At 48.7% G+C, this 13,913-nt stretch overlaps 1 protein-coding gene across 11 annotated transcripts in view; it reads left to right on the top strand.

The window, feature by feature from the left end:
• The first annotated feature begins 3,156 nt into the window (after positions 1 to 3,156).
• The window catches only part of NFASC (neurofascin), a 687,691-nt gene continuing 676,934 nt past the window's right edge, over positions 3,157 to 13,913 (top strand). For all 11 annotated transcript variants that reach the window (XM_069633119.1, XM_069633129.1, XM_069633127.1 and 8 more), the window contains exon 1: positions 3,157 to 3,248. The gene's annotated coding sequence lies outside the window, so the exon portion shown is untranslated. The remainder of the gene's footprint in view (positions 3,249 to 13,913) is intronic.

Genomic DNA, 13,913 nt, shown 5'->3' on the forward strand with positions numbered 1-13,913 from the left:
CTCTTAGATGGAATTGTGAATATTAGCATGCCCACACTTAGTTAGAACTGTGAAAGTTAGCAAGTCCACTCTTAGATGGAATTGTGAAAGTTAGCATGTCCACTCTTAGATGGAATTGTGAATATTATCATGCCCACACTTAGTTAGAACTGTGAAAGTTAGCATGTCCACTCTTAGATGGAATTGTGAATATTATCATGCCCACACTTAGCTAGAACTTTGAAAGTTAGCATGTCCACTCTCAGATGGAATTATGAATGTTAGCATGTCCACTCTTAGATGGAATTGTGAATATTAGCATGCCCACACTTAGTTAGCACTGTGAAAATTAGCATGTCCACTCTCAGATGGAATTATGAAAGTTAGCATGTCCACTCTTAGATGGAATTGTGAAAGTTAGCATGTCCACTCTTAGATGGAATTGTGAATATTATCATGCCCACACTTAGTTAGAACTTTGAAAGTTAGCATGTCCACTCTTAGATGGAATTGTGAAAGTTAGCATGTCCACTCCTAGATGGAATTGTGAATGTTAGCATGTCCACTCTTAGATGGAATTGTGAATATTAGCATGCCCACAATTAGTTAGAACTGTGAAAGTTAGCATGTCCACTCTTAGATGGAATTGTGAATGTTAGCATGTACACTCCTAGATGGAATTGTGAATGTTAGCATGTCCACTCCTAGATGGAATTGTGAATGTTAGCATGTACACTCCTAGATGGAATTGTGAATGTTAGCATGTCCACTCCTAGATGGAATTGTGAATGTTAGCATGTACACTCTTAGATGGAATTGTGAATATTAGCATGCCCACAATTAGTTAGAACTCTGAAAGTTAGCATGTCCACCCTTAGATGGAATTGTGAAAGATAGCATGCCCACTCTTAGATGGAGTTGTGAGAGTTAGCATGTCCACTCTTAGATGGAATTATGAATATCAGCATGCCCACACTTAGATAGAACTGTGAATAGTGAACTTAGAAGTATACCCAATTGCCTCTCTGTGAAAAGGGAATTAGAAGTGTACCCAACAGCCTCTCTGTGAAAGTTAAATTTAGAAGTGTACCCACTCTGTGAAAGTTGAATTTATAATTGCATTTAGAAGTTGCATTTAGAAGTGTGCCCAGTAGCCTCTCTGTGGAAAGTTGCATTTAGAAGTAGATTTAGAAAGTTGAATTGAAAGTGCATTTAGAAGCAGCATTTAGAAGTATACCCAATAGCCTCTCTGTGAAAGTGAATTTAGAAGTGTACCCAATAGCCTCTCTGTGAAAGTGAATTTAGAAGCATACCGAATAGCCTCTCCGTGAAAGTGAACTTAGAAGTGTACCCAACAGCCTCTCTATGAAAAGTTGAATTTAGAAGTGTACCCACTCTGTGATAAGTTGAATATAGAATTGCATTTAAAAGTGTGCCCAATAGCCTCTCTGTGGAAAGTTTAATTTAGAAGTATATTTAGAAAGTTGAATTTAGATGTGTGTCCAATAGCCTCTCTGTGATTCTAGAAATGTGCCCAACAGCCCCGCTGAATTTAGAAGTGTGCCCTGTAGCCTCTCTGTGAATTAATAAGTACGCCCAATAGCCTCCCGTGGAAAGTTGAATATAGAAGTGTACCCAATAACCTCTCTGTGAATTTAGAAGTCTCTGAAAGGGCATGTAACCCATCATATCTCACCAACACGCTTACTCTCTCCTTACATCACCACTCAAATAGAACACAGAGATACTATGACACCATTCGGTATAACTGTTCTCATATCAACATTTGCCGCTCACCCCACATCACTCTAAGTAATCACTGCTGGTTACGCACCCCCCAGCGAGCGTTCTCCTCAGGCCTAACGCAGCCACATCCGATCTGGATGAATCCTGCCAGAACGAGCACATCGTCCTGACCTCTCAACCACCACACCTACCGCTAGAAAGCAGCTATTACACCGATACCGCACGAGCTGTACACATACCTGGTGCTCACACGCACCTTTTTGACTCTCTCTACTGATATGAACTTCGGTTCCCAAGGGCGTTCAACCTACCAGCGCCTTCAGACCATACCAATGGTATGTAAGGCGCTTTATAAGTGCAAAATAACATAACATAACATTTGTGGGAACTTTCGAAATTTTGAAAAAAAAAGGCCTCTGCTTCAGCAGCCTCACGTTTCTCTCCATAATAGTGGCGCCGGCCAACGGGCAACTCTTGCTTGAAGGGATGCCTTGCAGGTGCTGGAGCCACCATTATGGATGAAAGGCATTTTATTCTTAAGTCTGAAGCGCTCGCACATGAGCGAGAGCTTCAGCCTTTAGAAAAAAAGCCTTGTCATCTAGCGATTGAGGGTGCCAGAGGAGAGTAGTAGCGCCGCAGGGCCCCGCCTCAGAACGAGATCTGCCCCAGCTGGCCCTGGCCCACTTAAAGCCCTGCATGTCTGCAAGCCAAACACAAATTCCAGACAGAGGCCCGACTGCTTGGAAGCATACATGCCAACGCTCCCGATTTGGGCAGGAGACTCGCAATGTTTTCATCAAAAATGCTGCTCATTTACTTCCCCCCTCTTAAAATATTTGTAACCTCAATTCAATCCAATGGGAAAATTCCCTTCTCCCGATTTCTGTCACAAAATCTCCCTCCCAGCTTTGTCAAAATGTTGGCATTTATGAGGCAAGCCAGTGAAATATTTAGTGAGTGGGTCTTTCACACTTGACGCTATTCCATGTGCTTTTCCTATATTTTGAATGCACCTGCAACGCCTCACGCGCTGCCGGCTTCTCCCGCTCATTCTCCTCACGGTGAGGCGCTCTGGGGCTGAGCGGGCGTGGCCCGCGGCGGGCACGTGACGACCGTTTAACCGTCACCAGGGCGGTTGGCTACCCGCCCGCCCGCCTGCCCAGTGAACGCCTATTCCAAGGCTCCGCCCCACTCTCTCTCTTTCTTCGGACCCCGCCCCCTTCTCGCTGCCTTTAGCCGCCTGAGGCGCGTGCACGCGCACGCTCTGCGCAGTCTCCTTGGGCCGGCCGGCCGCGCGCGCCGGCACCTGCTGCAGTGCCGCGCGAGCGGCGCGGGGCCGCCAGGTGGCGCCGGAGAGCAGAGCGCGTGCGCGTGCGCCGAGCTGGGGCCTGGGTCCGTGCGAGGGAGGGAAGGAGGGTGCGGAGGGAGCGCGCCTCCAGGCGCGTGGCAGGCGGGGCGGGAGCGCGCGCGCGGCTGCTGCAGAGGAGCGGAGATAGCGGAGCTGCGGGAGGAGGGGAAGACAGGTAGGTGGGTGGGGGGCCTGTGGGGGAGGGGAGGCACCTGCATTGCAACTGTCTGCCTGACACCCCACAAACCCTGCATCTGGCACTGTCCTGACCCCGCGCCCCTGCCAGAGCCAGCCCACCTCAGTATAAACAATGCAGCACCTGCCTCCCCACCCCCAAGCCATGCCTTATTCTGCAAAGAGCCCCCCAACAATTGCTATGCATTGCACCCCGTATCCTATTAGTAACACCCCGACAATTGCAGCAATATGCCCTACCTTATATAATTGCAGGATATCATATTAGTAATGCACCATGCCTTATCCCAATAATCTCAACCCGTCCCTTATCTATAACCCCCAAACTGTATCCCATCCATAGCATTCCACCCCATCCTGTATCTCATCAGTAATATCCCTACAATGCTGAATCCATCCCATATCTTATCCATGGCACCCCACCTATTCCCATGCTATCAGAAATACATCATGTCCCTTATCTATCCTCTCTACTATCAATAGTATCCTTAACAATCCCTTATCCTTTCAGTGCCACTGCATCAATCTTAACAAATCAAAAATATCCCCTACTATTGCCTCCCTATTCCCAACCAACCCTCACCGATATCCTTTTCTTCCAGAGAGCCAGCCTGTTTCACCATTACCCTGCCGATAAACTCCCCAGCAGCGCACAGCAATTCCACACCCTGTCAGTTCCATCCCACGGAGCAAGTCCATCCTCCTGATGCAGCCCAACCCATCCTCCAGGCCATCCATTCTGTCCAAGGGAAGTAAAGCATTCCCCCAGTAGTACTCCAAACCCCCAAACCATCCCATAAATTCGATGCTATGGACCCATTCATCCCACCACCAAGCACCTCAACAATCCCAAGCGATTTATTTATCTCATTATTAGCAAATGGAGTAGTGTGACGGCCAATCAAAAGCCATGAAACGGTAGCATCATTTTGCTGTGAACCCCCACATTCCATATCCGCTTCCTGAGCCTCTTCCACAGACGCCATGATCCCTACTGCCACAAGCTGCATATTCCCTTTACTCTGCTCCCCTAACCCCTACACTTGAGCTCCCCCTTACCTCCACAACAGTCCCACACACTACTTAACTTGGCGTTGCATCCCAGCCGCTCCCCCCTTCCTGGTCCCGGAAATAGTAAAAGACCATAATTCCTATTCCTTTCGCAGCGATGGCCATCTTGGTGTTTAGTTTGTTTTCATGGGAAGTGAGCAGTGCAAAGCCCTCTTCCCAGGGTTCATGGTTTAGGCTTGGCCGCTAGCCCTCGCTTAATAACAATCTTAATTGAACCTTTATTCCATCAATCAAAAAACTCCCCAATTGATCCCCATCGTGCCAGATCTATGACACGAAGCTAATCCATCCGAACAATAATCGCAGCCAAACCGTTATCAAAGCAACATCGGCCAAATAATCCCACCTGATCCCTAATTATGTCAAGTCCATCCGATATGGCTAACTCATACAAGCAGGCATCCCATATATACCACACCTGCTAATCCATTCCGCATCATTGCATCCATTTGGTCCCAGGGAAGTGTCCATAGAAACGTTGCTGGTTCTTCCCACCCTTTCTAGTCCAACCCATATGCGAAACGCTGTTTCCCTGCAACACAACATTATTTTGTCAATCCCAATCCAGAAGGCCGCCTTTGATAACATTGCATACAGTGCCCGCCAATCGATATAACACACATAGATCCTGCACTCCAAACTAGTCTTTCTCACTAAACGAGTAAGATAATTTCACATTCCCAACCACTCCCACCTCACAGAATGACCGCTTATCATCTCCCGACCCACAAACTCAACAGCTCGCACCTCACTGAATGACATCTTATCATCTACCGACCCACAAACTCAACATCTCGCACCTCACTGAATGATATCATCTCCTGACCCACAAACCCAACAGCTTGCACCTCACTGAATGACAGCTTATCATCTCCCGATCCAAAAACTCAACAGCTCGCACCTCACTGAATAACATCTTATCATCTACCGACCCACAAACTCAACATCTCGCACCTCACTGAATGATATCATCTCCTGACCCACAAACCCAACAGCTTGCACCTCACTGAATGACAGCTTATCATCTCCCGATCCAAAAACTCAACAGCTCGCACCTCACTGAATGATATCATCTCCTGACTCACAAACCCAACAGCTCGCACCTCACCGAATGACAGCTTATCATCTCCCGATCCAAAAACTCAACAGCTCGCACCTCACTGCATGACAGTTTATCATCTCCCGACCCGCAAAATCAACAGCTCGCACCTCACTGAATGACAGCTTATCTCCTAACCCACAAACTCAACAGCTCGCACCTCACTGAGTGACCGCATATCACCTTCCAACTCACACACTCACCTGATACCACCTCATCCAGTGACCACCTACCAATTTAACCTGGACCACCTGCCTTGGTGAATGCCAGTCATATTCATTGTACCAGCCCCATCTTCTGTCTGTTAGTTCTATCATGACAAACTCAACTGGACCGATTTAACCCAGTCACTGCCCACTCTTGTCCAAGTCTTTGTCACCACATCTTGTTCAGCATCCCGTACTTGTGCATCCTAAGCTCTTCCGTTCAAATTGCATCCTGTTCTCTTACGTAATCAAGATGCTGCCTCTGGGCCATTTTCATTCATCCACTGAAACTCAGACATTAACTTTAACGGGCCATTGTAGCAACCGCTCCCATCACTCCGCTTCTCCACCCAACTACCTCAATCAAATCTGCTTGGCTTCATCCATCACTCTGCACTCTACCACAGCCACTATCTTTGCTGGTAAAGCTCCAATTGCTTTATTCATCCCTCTATGTTCTACCATCCATTTATTCCAATAAAGTCAACATAACCCCTCACTCTGCACTCTCCCTTGCCCTCTGGCCATACTTTACCCCCACCTACCACGCTTCACTACGCTCTTCTCTCTAATCATACCAAAAACCATAACAATCACTCAGCACTCCACTGCATGCTGGACTCGTACCATAACCACACCCATCACTCCGCCATGAGCTCTATTCATCCACATCCTTCACTTTTCCCTTAGTTCATAGTGTAACCTTAATCCATCACTCAGCCCCTCAGATTGTCATTTATTCACACCATTGCTCCATCTATCTCTCTGCACTCCACTGCCGCGTCTATTCATACCATCACTTCATCCATTACTCTGCACTCCACCATGCCACCTCTTCATTTCATACCCTCATTAGGCTAGAACCTGATCCTGGCCACACGACTACCATACCCATCCAACACATACTCTTCATATCCTTTCTATCCAGTCACTCGTCCTGCACGGTGCAAAGCACCCCCAATTCATGCAGTTATATTCCATCAATCACTATGGCATCTCCTGCTCTCCACACACATTCTGAGTTTGCAACTATCATGTCAAGTCTTCTCTTTTATGGCTTTCCCACCTTTTCATCACATCCCATCTAATATTCGGTCACCTCAAGGCCTTTGAGATCTGGTCATATACCCTCCTATGGCACCCTCTCCTCCTCTTTCCTCCCATGTCTTCTCCCCTTTTCTGTTGCCTCCTGTATCATCTATTCCATAAAGCCCCCTTCCTGCCCTTCACCTCCAGTGCCACGTTAGCCTATGACCATGTTGCCTTTAAACTATACCCTCCCAGTGCCCACACAGGGCCTCTACCTCCCTCTGTCAGCTGTCAGTCTTCTCATCACCGTAGTTATGTCACTATGCACAGAGCCTACGCTTTGGGCCAAACTGTTACCCATCTCTACCCCTTTCTGCTGTTGTCTTACTTGTTTACTGTCACAACTTCCTGGCTCTTCCAGCAAAGGTAATTTACCCCTTCCCATAGCTTTGTGACCCCACGCTCGCTTTCCCCCAGGCGCCCTTGCCCAGCCTGCATATTGCTTTTCCATGTTGGGCTCACCGAGAAGTGGCATTGTGTATGTAGGTGGTCCTCCCTGCATGGGTTTTAGAGTTGAATGTACTTCTTTCTATACAGTTTACTGGCATCGTTTGTCCTACTCCTAGTGGAGGAACGTCTTACTGTTTATGAGGATATCCGTTTTGGAAGGGGGTTTTAGCTCCTTCTGTTTTGAAGACGTCTGCAGAAATATGCCATAACGAGCTTCACAGATTGCCAGAGGATGTTGGCAGGATCTGAGCTGCAGCGCTCTGGCGGGGCCTGTTGGGAAGAAAGCAGGGGCCCCTTTTGTTCCGTTGCTATTGAATACTAAGTGTGTGCGTCTGGTGATGAGTATTGATCCAGCAGCCGGATAGTCAAAGTGCTGAATCACGTTTGTGGGCTGGAGATCGCTCTCCGCTCCGTGGGCGAGGGTTGTATTGTGCCAGTGCTCGCCGGGCAAGAGTCTTTCGGGTCCATTGGGAGGGGGCATCACCCCCTCGTGGTCCTGCTCTGCTACAGGACTTGTTGGAGATGTTCAGGTTTCTCTTGCATCTCTGCATTCACCCCTTTGCCTTTGTGGGTCGAGTGGCTCCCTCGCTAAAATTCTTCCCCAGGAAGGCCTGGGTGACACTATAGACAGAACTCAATGAGGACTGGTCCTGTTTGAACTAACTCTTTCTTTTAGGGTGCGGAAAGCAGGACTGAAATACCCCGGGAGTTCTTGCGGGTGCCTTCTGCCGACTGAGGATTGTTTGTCATAGCTGGGTGATATATCGACTTTAGGAGATGCATCGATATATTTTCAAAAGCTATATAGGATTGGACCATATTGTTAACATCGAGATATATGTTTATATATATATCTGTCGCCCATTAAATTAAGATGATGTCAAATTAATATGACAAAATGTCACTCGAAGCCTACTTCAGTGCATACAGGGATGTGTATCCTACTTGCGTTTTTGGTTAGGTTTGCCATTACTGTAGAGATCATGTCCTTTTGAATCAATTGCAATTTTGGGATGAGGTTAACTGACAATGTTAGAGTTGTGTTTTGCATCTACTGTTCATTATTAGTACTGTTGGCATCTCACGTGTACTTGGCTTACAACTGAGCATTTAACCCACTTAAACAATATCGATATATATATATATCACCATTCAGACCAAAAATATCGAGCTAGGACTTTTGGTCCATACTGTCCAGCCCTAGCTCATGCATTGGTTCTGTACATTGCTTCTGGAAGTGGCTGTTTAGACTCTGGCAGTATTTTGGGATTGCTTCGTGATGCGATACAATTATGAGCTGTTCTCGCTTTTTTGTGTGGATGTGGGGTAGATGGTGTATTTCTCTGATAAAGACTATGGAAATTGCCTTCATTGCCATCACGATGAAGATGAAAGCCAATGTTTATCGCAGCAGTTTCAGAAATCAAATAAGACCATAGTTTTGTGGGGGACAGCCTGAGATTTAATAGGATATCTTTGGCAAGTGACTGCCTGGGGCTACGGGAGTCCTTGTGTTTGCTGCTTCACGCCCTACGCCTCCACCTCCCCCCTCACCCCCCCCACGTGAGTTTGCTCTGGAGATGTGCCATAGCTTGGGGGTATCCCTTGGCTTGACACATGTCGTGGGTTCTGTTGCATTTGTACTTGGAGCAGCTTGGGGACCATGGAGGTGGGCAGATCCTCCCAGAGAAAGCTAGACAGATCTCTTGGAATCCGCTAGGCTTTCTTCTTGAGCCCAATGCCGGCCATAGCATCCCAGGGTTGGACCAGATGTGATAGGCAGGAGCCGGCAAGTCCATTCCACATAAGCTTTCCACACACAGTACTTTTCAAAACAGTGAATAGAAGTCTGCCTTATTCACAGTGTGGGAATCCTCTAGGACTGGTGTGGTTGGGGGCTCTCGGGGACCGTACTTGGAGAGCACTGTATTAGGCCTTGCGCTGGAGAAGTTCTGCTCCATCCTGGTAGATGTGTGAAGGTTCCTTCAGTCCGATATCCTGGACCGCCTTGGGCTCAGCTCTTGAGATCAGAAGCACTTTGGGGACACCTCAGGTGCCTTACTTTGCATTGTTTTATCCCCAGTGCATTTTGAAGAGCCTTTTAACCTCTGGTATGCTCAGGGTTTTCCTCCAGCATGCCTTTATTTGTTTTTGGTTTTTAAATGGAGCTAACTTGCTGTCTTCCAGCAGCTTCAGAGCGCTTTGAGACACGACAACGTGCTACATGCAATGCAAGGACATTGAAAGGTTTAGACTGCTGAAGTGGCAGTGCTGGGGTCCGGCTTTATGCCCCGAAAGGCGACCTTGGGAAGTCCGTAACGCTCCCTAGGATCCACAGAGTGGCCACCACACTGATCTCAGGTGAGACAGAGCGTTTCAAGTGTATGTCCCCACTGAACTAAGAGTCCTGCTCCTGTAAGCCATGCCAAGCACTGCATGTGTTCCCTTTAGAAGCTTGGAAGGGTGCAAAATCTCTCATTTGCACAAGAGCAAGCCAAGCATGTGCAGCTGGTGTTTAGGTGCAAGCCACGCCCACATGTCTTCATATAAACATGTCTACATTGCTGTTTCCTTAAACAGTGACCTGAGGTTACCTCTGGCCACAATTTATGGATCGCATCTCCTCAAATTAACCCAAAATCCACATTTCCTATGTGATGGTAATACTAGTGTCTTTGGGGCAATTGGTGACAGTTCTTTTTTGCCAAATGCTATGCTTTTCTCTCGTTCCTTGTGTGCAGGTTTGTGACACTAATCCCACCGAATTAACCAAGGTTATTGAGGCACTCTCTTTTATCTGCTTTCCTAGCCATCTGTAAAGTTTGCATGTGTCAATGGGAAGCATACTGGCCCATTGATTTTACTGCTTGTGGTGTGGCTGTGTGACTTACATTTTCTAAACAGCCCAAGTGCCCCAGGACTGTCTCCTCGCCGCCTTGTAAAAGAAGCACTGGTAATGCCAACAGTTTGGGCTTTTGTGTAGGCATGGGAAAGACACTTGGTGCAATAGTGGTACTAACTGGGCATTGAAGGTAGCAGATGCAAAATGGTGCGAGTACCTGGGCATGTAATAGCGGTGCCTGGCAAATGCTGAATATCTATACCCAAGCCAAAACTGTTGGCTTTGCAAATGCTTGTTTCTAACATGACTTGAGTGAAGGGCACGCATAGTGCTTATAAATCGAGTGGCTGAAGGCAGACCTGATTAGACATTTCCGTTACACCAGTAACACGTTTACAGATCCAATTAAGCCATTAACTCTCATTAGACTGCCTTGGAAAAAACACTGGCAGGCACTTCCATTGCAATGTTTGATGGTAAGGCTTGATTAAAGTGAGCTCAAAGAACTCCACTCAGGAGGTGTTTTCGACTGGTAGGGGCAGGAACTGCGTGGGAATGGTCATAGGGATTGGCATGGCCAAGACCAGTCAATGGGTGGGCAAACACCTACAAGCTGTGTGTCCCTCCTCATGTGCCATTTCTCCCTATCTGTACTCCAAGGCAATAGTTTCGGCTTATAGGTGGCACTGCCACCTAATAGCAAACTAAAAATAATGCAGTTGTGTGGTTTGTCTATATATATATATATATATATATTATATGCGCATAGCGCCGCCCGCTCTGTCTGGTGCGATTGAAAGACTGGGAGGTCTGGCAGTGCAGAAGTGGGGGCGGCAGGCTTCTTGGAGCCGCCCGCGTCTCACAGACGGAACTTGGCAGGTGCTGCTTTTGGGATATCGACATGGGTGAATTGCAGATGTTCCATTGTGCAATACCTCCTGGCACTCCAGGCCCTCGCAGAGGACCTTGAAATCAATATGTCCGCTTGCGGGAAGTCAGGGGAGAGGGTTCAGGGACAGGGTTGCCGTGCCTATGCCCTCCTAGAGCACGTGCGGGCTGCTTGGGTTGCACACACACTGCTGATTGCTGTCCTTGAACCCGCGCATGCGCTCCTTACTCACTTGCAGTCTGGCCTTTGCAGTCAGTAGTGTTGTCTTCTGTAAGAACATCCTATGCCAGAGGATTGTTGTATTTATGTCGGACTTTAGTGACCTTTGGATACACATGAGGGTTGCGCACTGGTGTAAATATGTTTCCAGGTGCGCCAGTCCCCGGGACTGTAGCTATGGTGGCTGCTGCCTGTACTCCTGTGCTGGGCTGGAGGTGAGAAGAGTCTAAATGGGGCCACTTACCTTCATCATGTGTACATGTGCACACAGTATATAAATCTACTATATGCTCGCCCTCTGCCCCTACAGAGGACCTGAAAGGAATGCCTCGCACCCATTCCATGCACAGTAAGACCTGGGTCCTGTGAGTCAGTCTAGTTCCACCACAGCCTGTGCCTTTACCCGCCTGTTTACCCTTTGCTATCCTTAGCCATGAGGTGCGAGTGGATCCGTGAACACTGAGGTTGCAATACCAGTGAGTAGTCATTACCTGGAGTTAAACCGTGGGCCTTTGAAGACTCCCAATTCTACAGACACCTTCCTCGACTGCAAGGCCTGGGCAACAGCAAAGCTTAGATTCTCGGGATAAGCCAAGCCCTGACTACATCTGCAAGGCCTGGGCAATAGCAAAGCTTAGATTCTTAGGATAAGCCAAGCCCTGACTACATCTGCAAGGCCTGGGCAACAGCAAAGCTTAGATTCTCGAGATAAGCCAAGTCCTGACTACATCTTCAAGGCCTGGGCAACAGCAAAGCTTAGATTCTTAGGATAAGCCAAGTCTTGACTACATCATTCTGTCTACCCCAAGTGCTGGGCAACAGTTACAATGTGCCTGGAACTGAGGGGGGGGGTGAACTAAACTAAAGCCCAGGCTATAGAAAAGGTGTATGCAAAACGGAGCACTAACTTACAATTAAACATAGGCACTGACATTGCTCTGGGCAACTGGAAAGGCCATATGCACACCATGCAAGGTCCCACCCCATCGTTCGGTTTTACTCAAAGGTGAACACTGTGCCTGGCACTTCACCCTGGCTAGTAGGGCTTTCACATAAAGTGCAGTACACTAGTGCCTGTGTACTACATGCAGGGGTGTGCTGCATCAAAGGTAAGTCGGCACTGTGGTCTCGTCTACACCCAATGTGGCCCTTGCTAACAACCCGACTACATCCAGGGTTGAGCATGAAGTTAGCATCACTAAGTCCTGTGCTGGATGCTGACCCTAAAATGTGGTCCCGAGCCTCAGTGATGAATCCTGACCCACACACACACACCCAGCAGTGGATCACATTCCGAAATGCAGAAGCTGTCCTTCTGTGATCTTTCTCTGCCCTGAGGAATGTGCCATGTTCCCCCAGAAATGGATTCAGGCCACAGCAATTGATCATGGCGGCCAGCAATGAATCCACGCTCTCGGCTATGGATTCGACCCCTGTCTAGTTGATCTCATCTTTACTGATCGATCCCCACCATCAGCAATGGATCCCAGCCCTCATGGGTGGATCCCATCCTTAGGGATAGATTCCTGTGCACGGGGGACCGTTCCAGCTCTCAGTGATGGGCTACCTTCCTTCAGCAGTGGGCTCCAGCCAGCAGTGCTGAGATCCCACCCTGGACCAATAGCTGAGCTCCACAGATACATGGTGGCCCCTTCCTGATGCAGGCTACCCTGGAGGGATGAAATAGATTCCTGTGCACAGGGACCGTTCCAGCTCTCAGTGATGGATTACCTTCCTTCAGCAGTGGGCTCCAGCCAGCAGTGCTGAGATCCCACCCTGGACCAATAGCTGAGCTCCACAGATACATGGTGGCCCCTTCCTGATGCAGGCTACCCTGGAGGGATGAAATAGATTCCTGTGCACAGGGACCGTTCCAGCTCTCAGTGATGGATTACCTTCCTTCAGCAGTGGGCTCCAGCCAGCAGTGCTGAGATCCCACCCTGGACCAATAGATGAGCTCCACAGATACATGGTGTCCCCTTCCTGATGCAGGCTACCCTGGAGGGATGAAATAGATTCCTATGCACAGGGACCGTGCCAGCTCTCAGTGATGGACTAGCTTCCTTCAGCAGTGGACTCCAGCCAGCAGTGCTGAGATCCCACCCTTGGCCAATAGATGAGCTCCACAGATACAAGGTGGCCCCTTCCTGATGCAGGTTACCCTGGAGGGATGAAATGGATTCCTGTGCACGGGGACCGTTCCAGCTCTCAGTGATGGACTAGCTTCCTTCAGCAGTGGACTCCAGCCAGCAGTGCTGAGATCCCACCCTTGACCAATAGCTGAGCTCCACAGATACATGGTGGCCCCTTCCTGATGCAGGCTACCCTGGAGGGATGCAGCTGAAAATGGCTGAAACATCTCCAGGCTTCCATCTGCGGCTGCCAGGACTCCTCCTTTAGATGGGGGGGGGGGGTGAGGGGGTTACACTCTTGTGAATCTGGCTTGTCCTCCATTTTAAGAGAACCTAAAAGAACAAGCCTAGTCTCTTGGAATGCAGCTCCACGGCTGACATTTCTTCTCCCATCCCAGCCGAGCAAGAGTTGTGAGCAGTTGTGACTCGAGTCTCCTCGCCCGCCTCTGTGCCCTCTCACTGGCTGGGCAGAGCGAGGGCCCTCCCCTTGAAATGAAAGCTTGTATCGCATGAGGCATCTGCTCTGACTATGGCACCAGTGGAGGCTGGCCTCTGGCATGAATGGGGTAGATGAGCACCCAGCTGGGAACCCTGGCAGTGCCTGCTACGGCGTGCCATCCATGCTGCACGTGGCGCTGTACAGGAATG

The sequence above is a fragment of the Ambystoma mexicanum genome, chromosome 13 (genome assembly GCF_040938575.1).
Source record: "Ambystoma mexicanum isolate Mex_15411 chromosome 13, UKY_AmexF1_1, whole genome shotgun sequence".
Lineage (NCBI taxonomy): Eukaryota > Metazoa > Chordata > Amphibia > Caudata > Ambystomatidae > Ambystoma > Ambystoma mexicanum.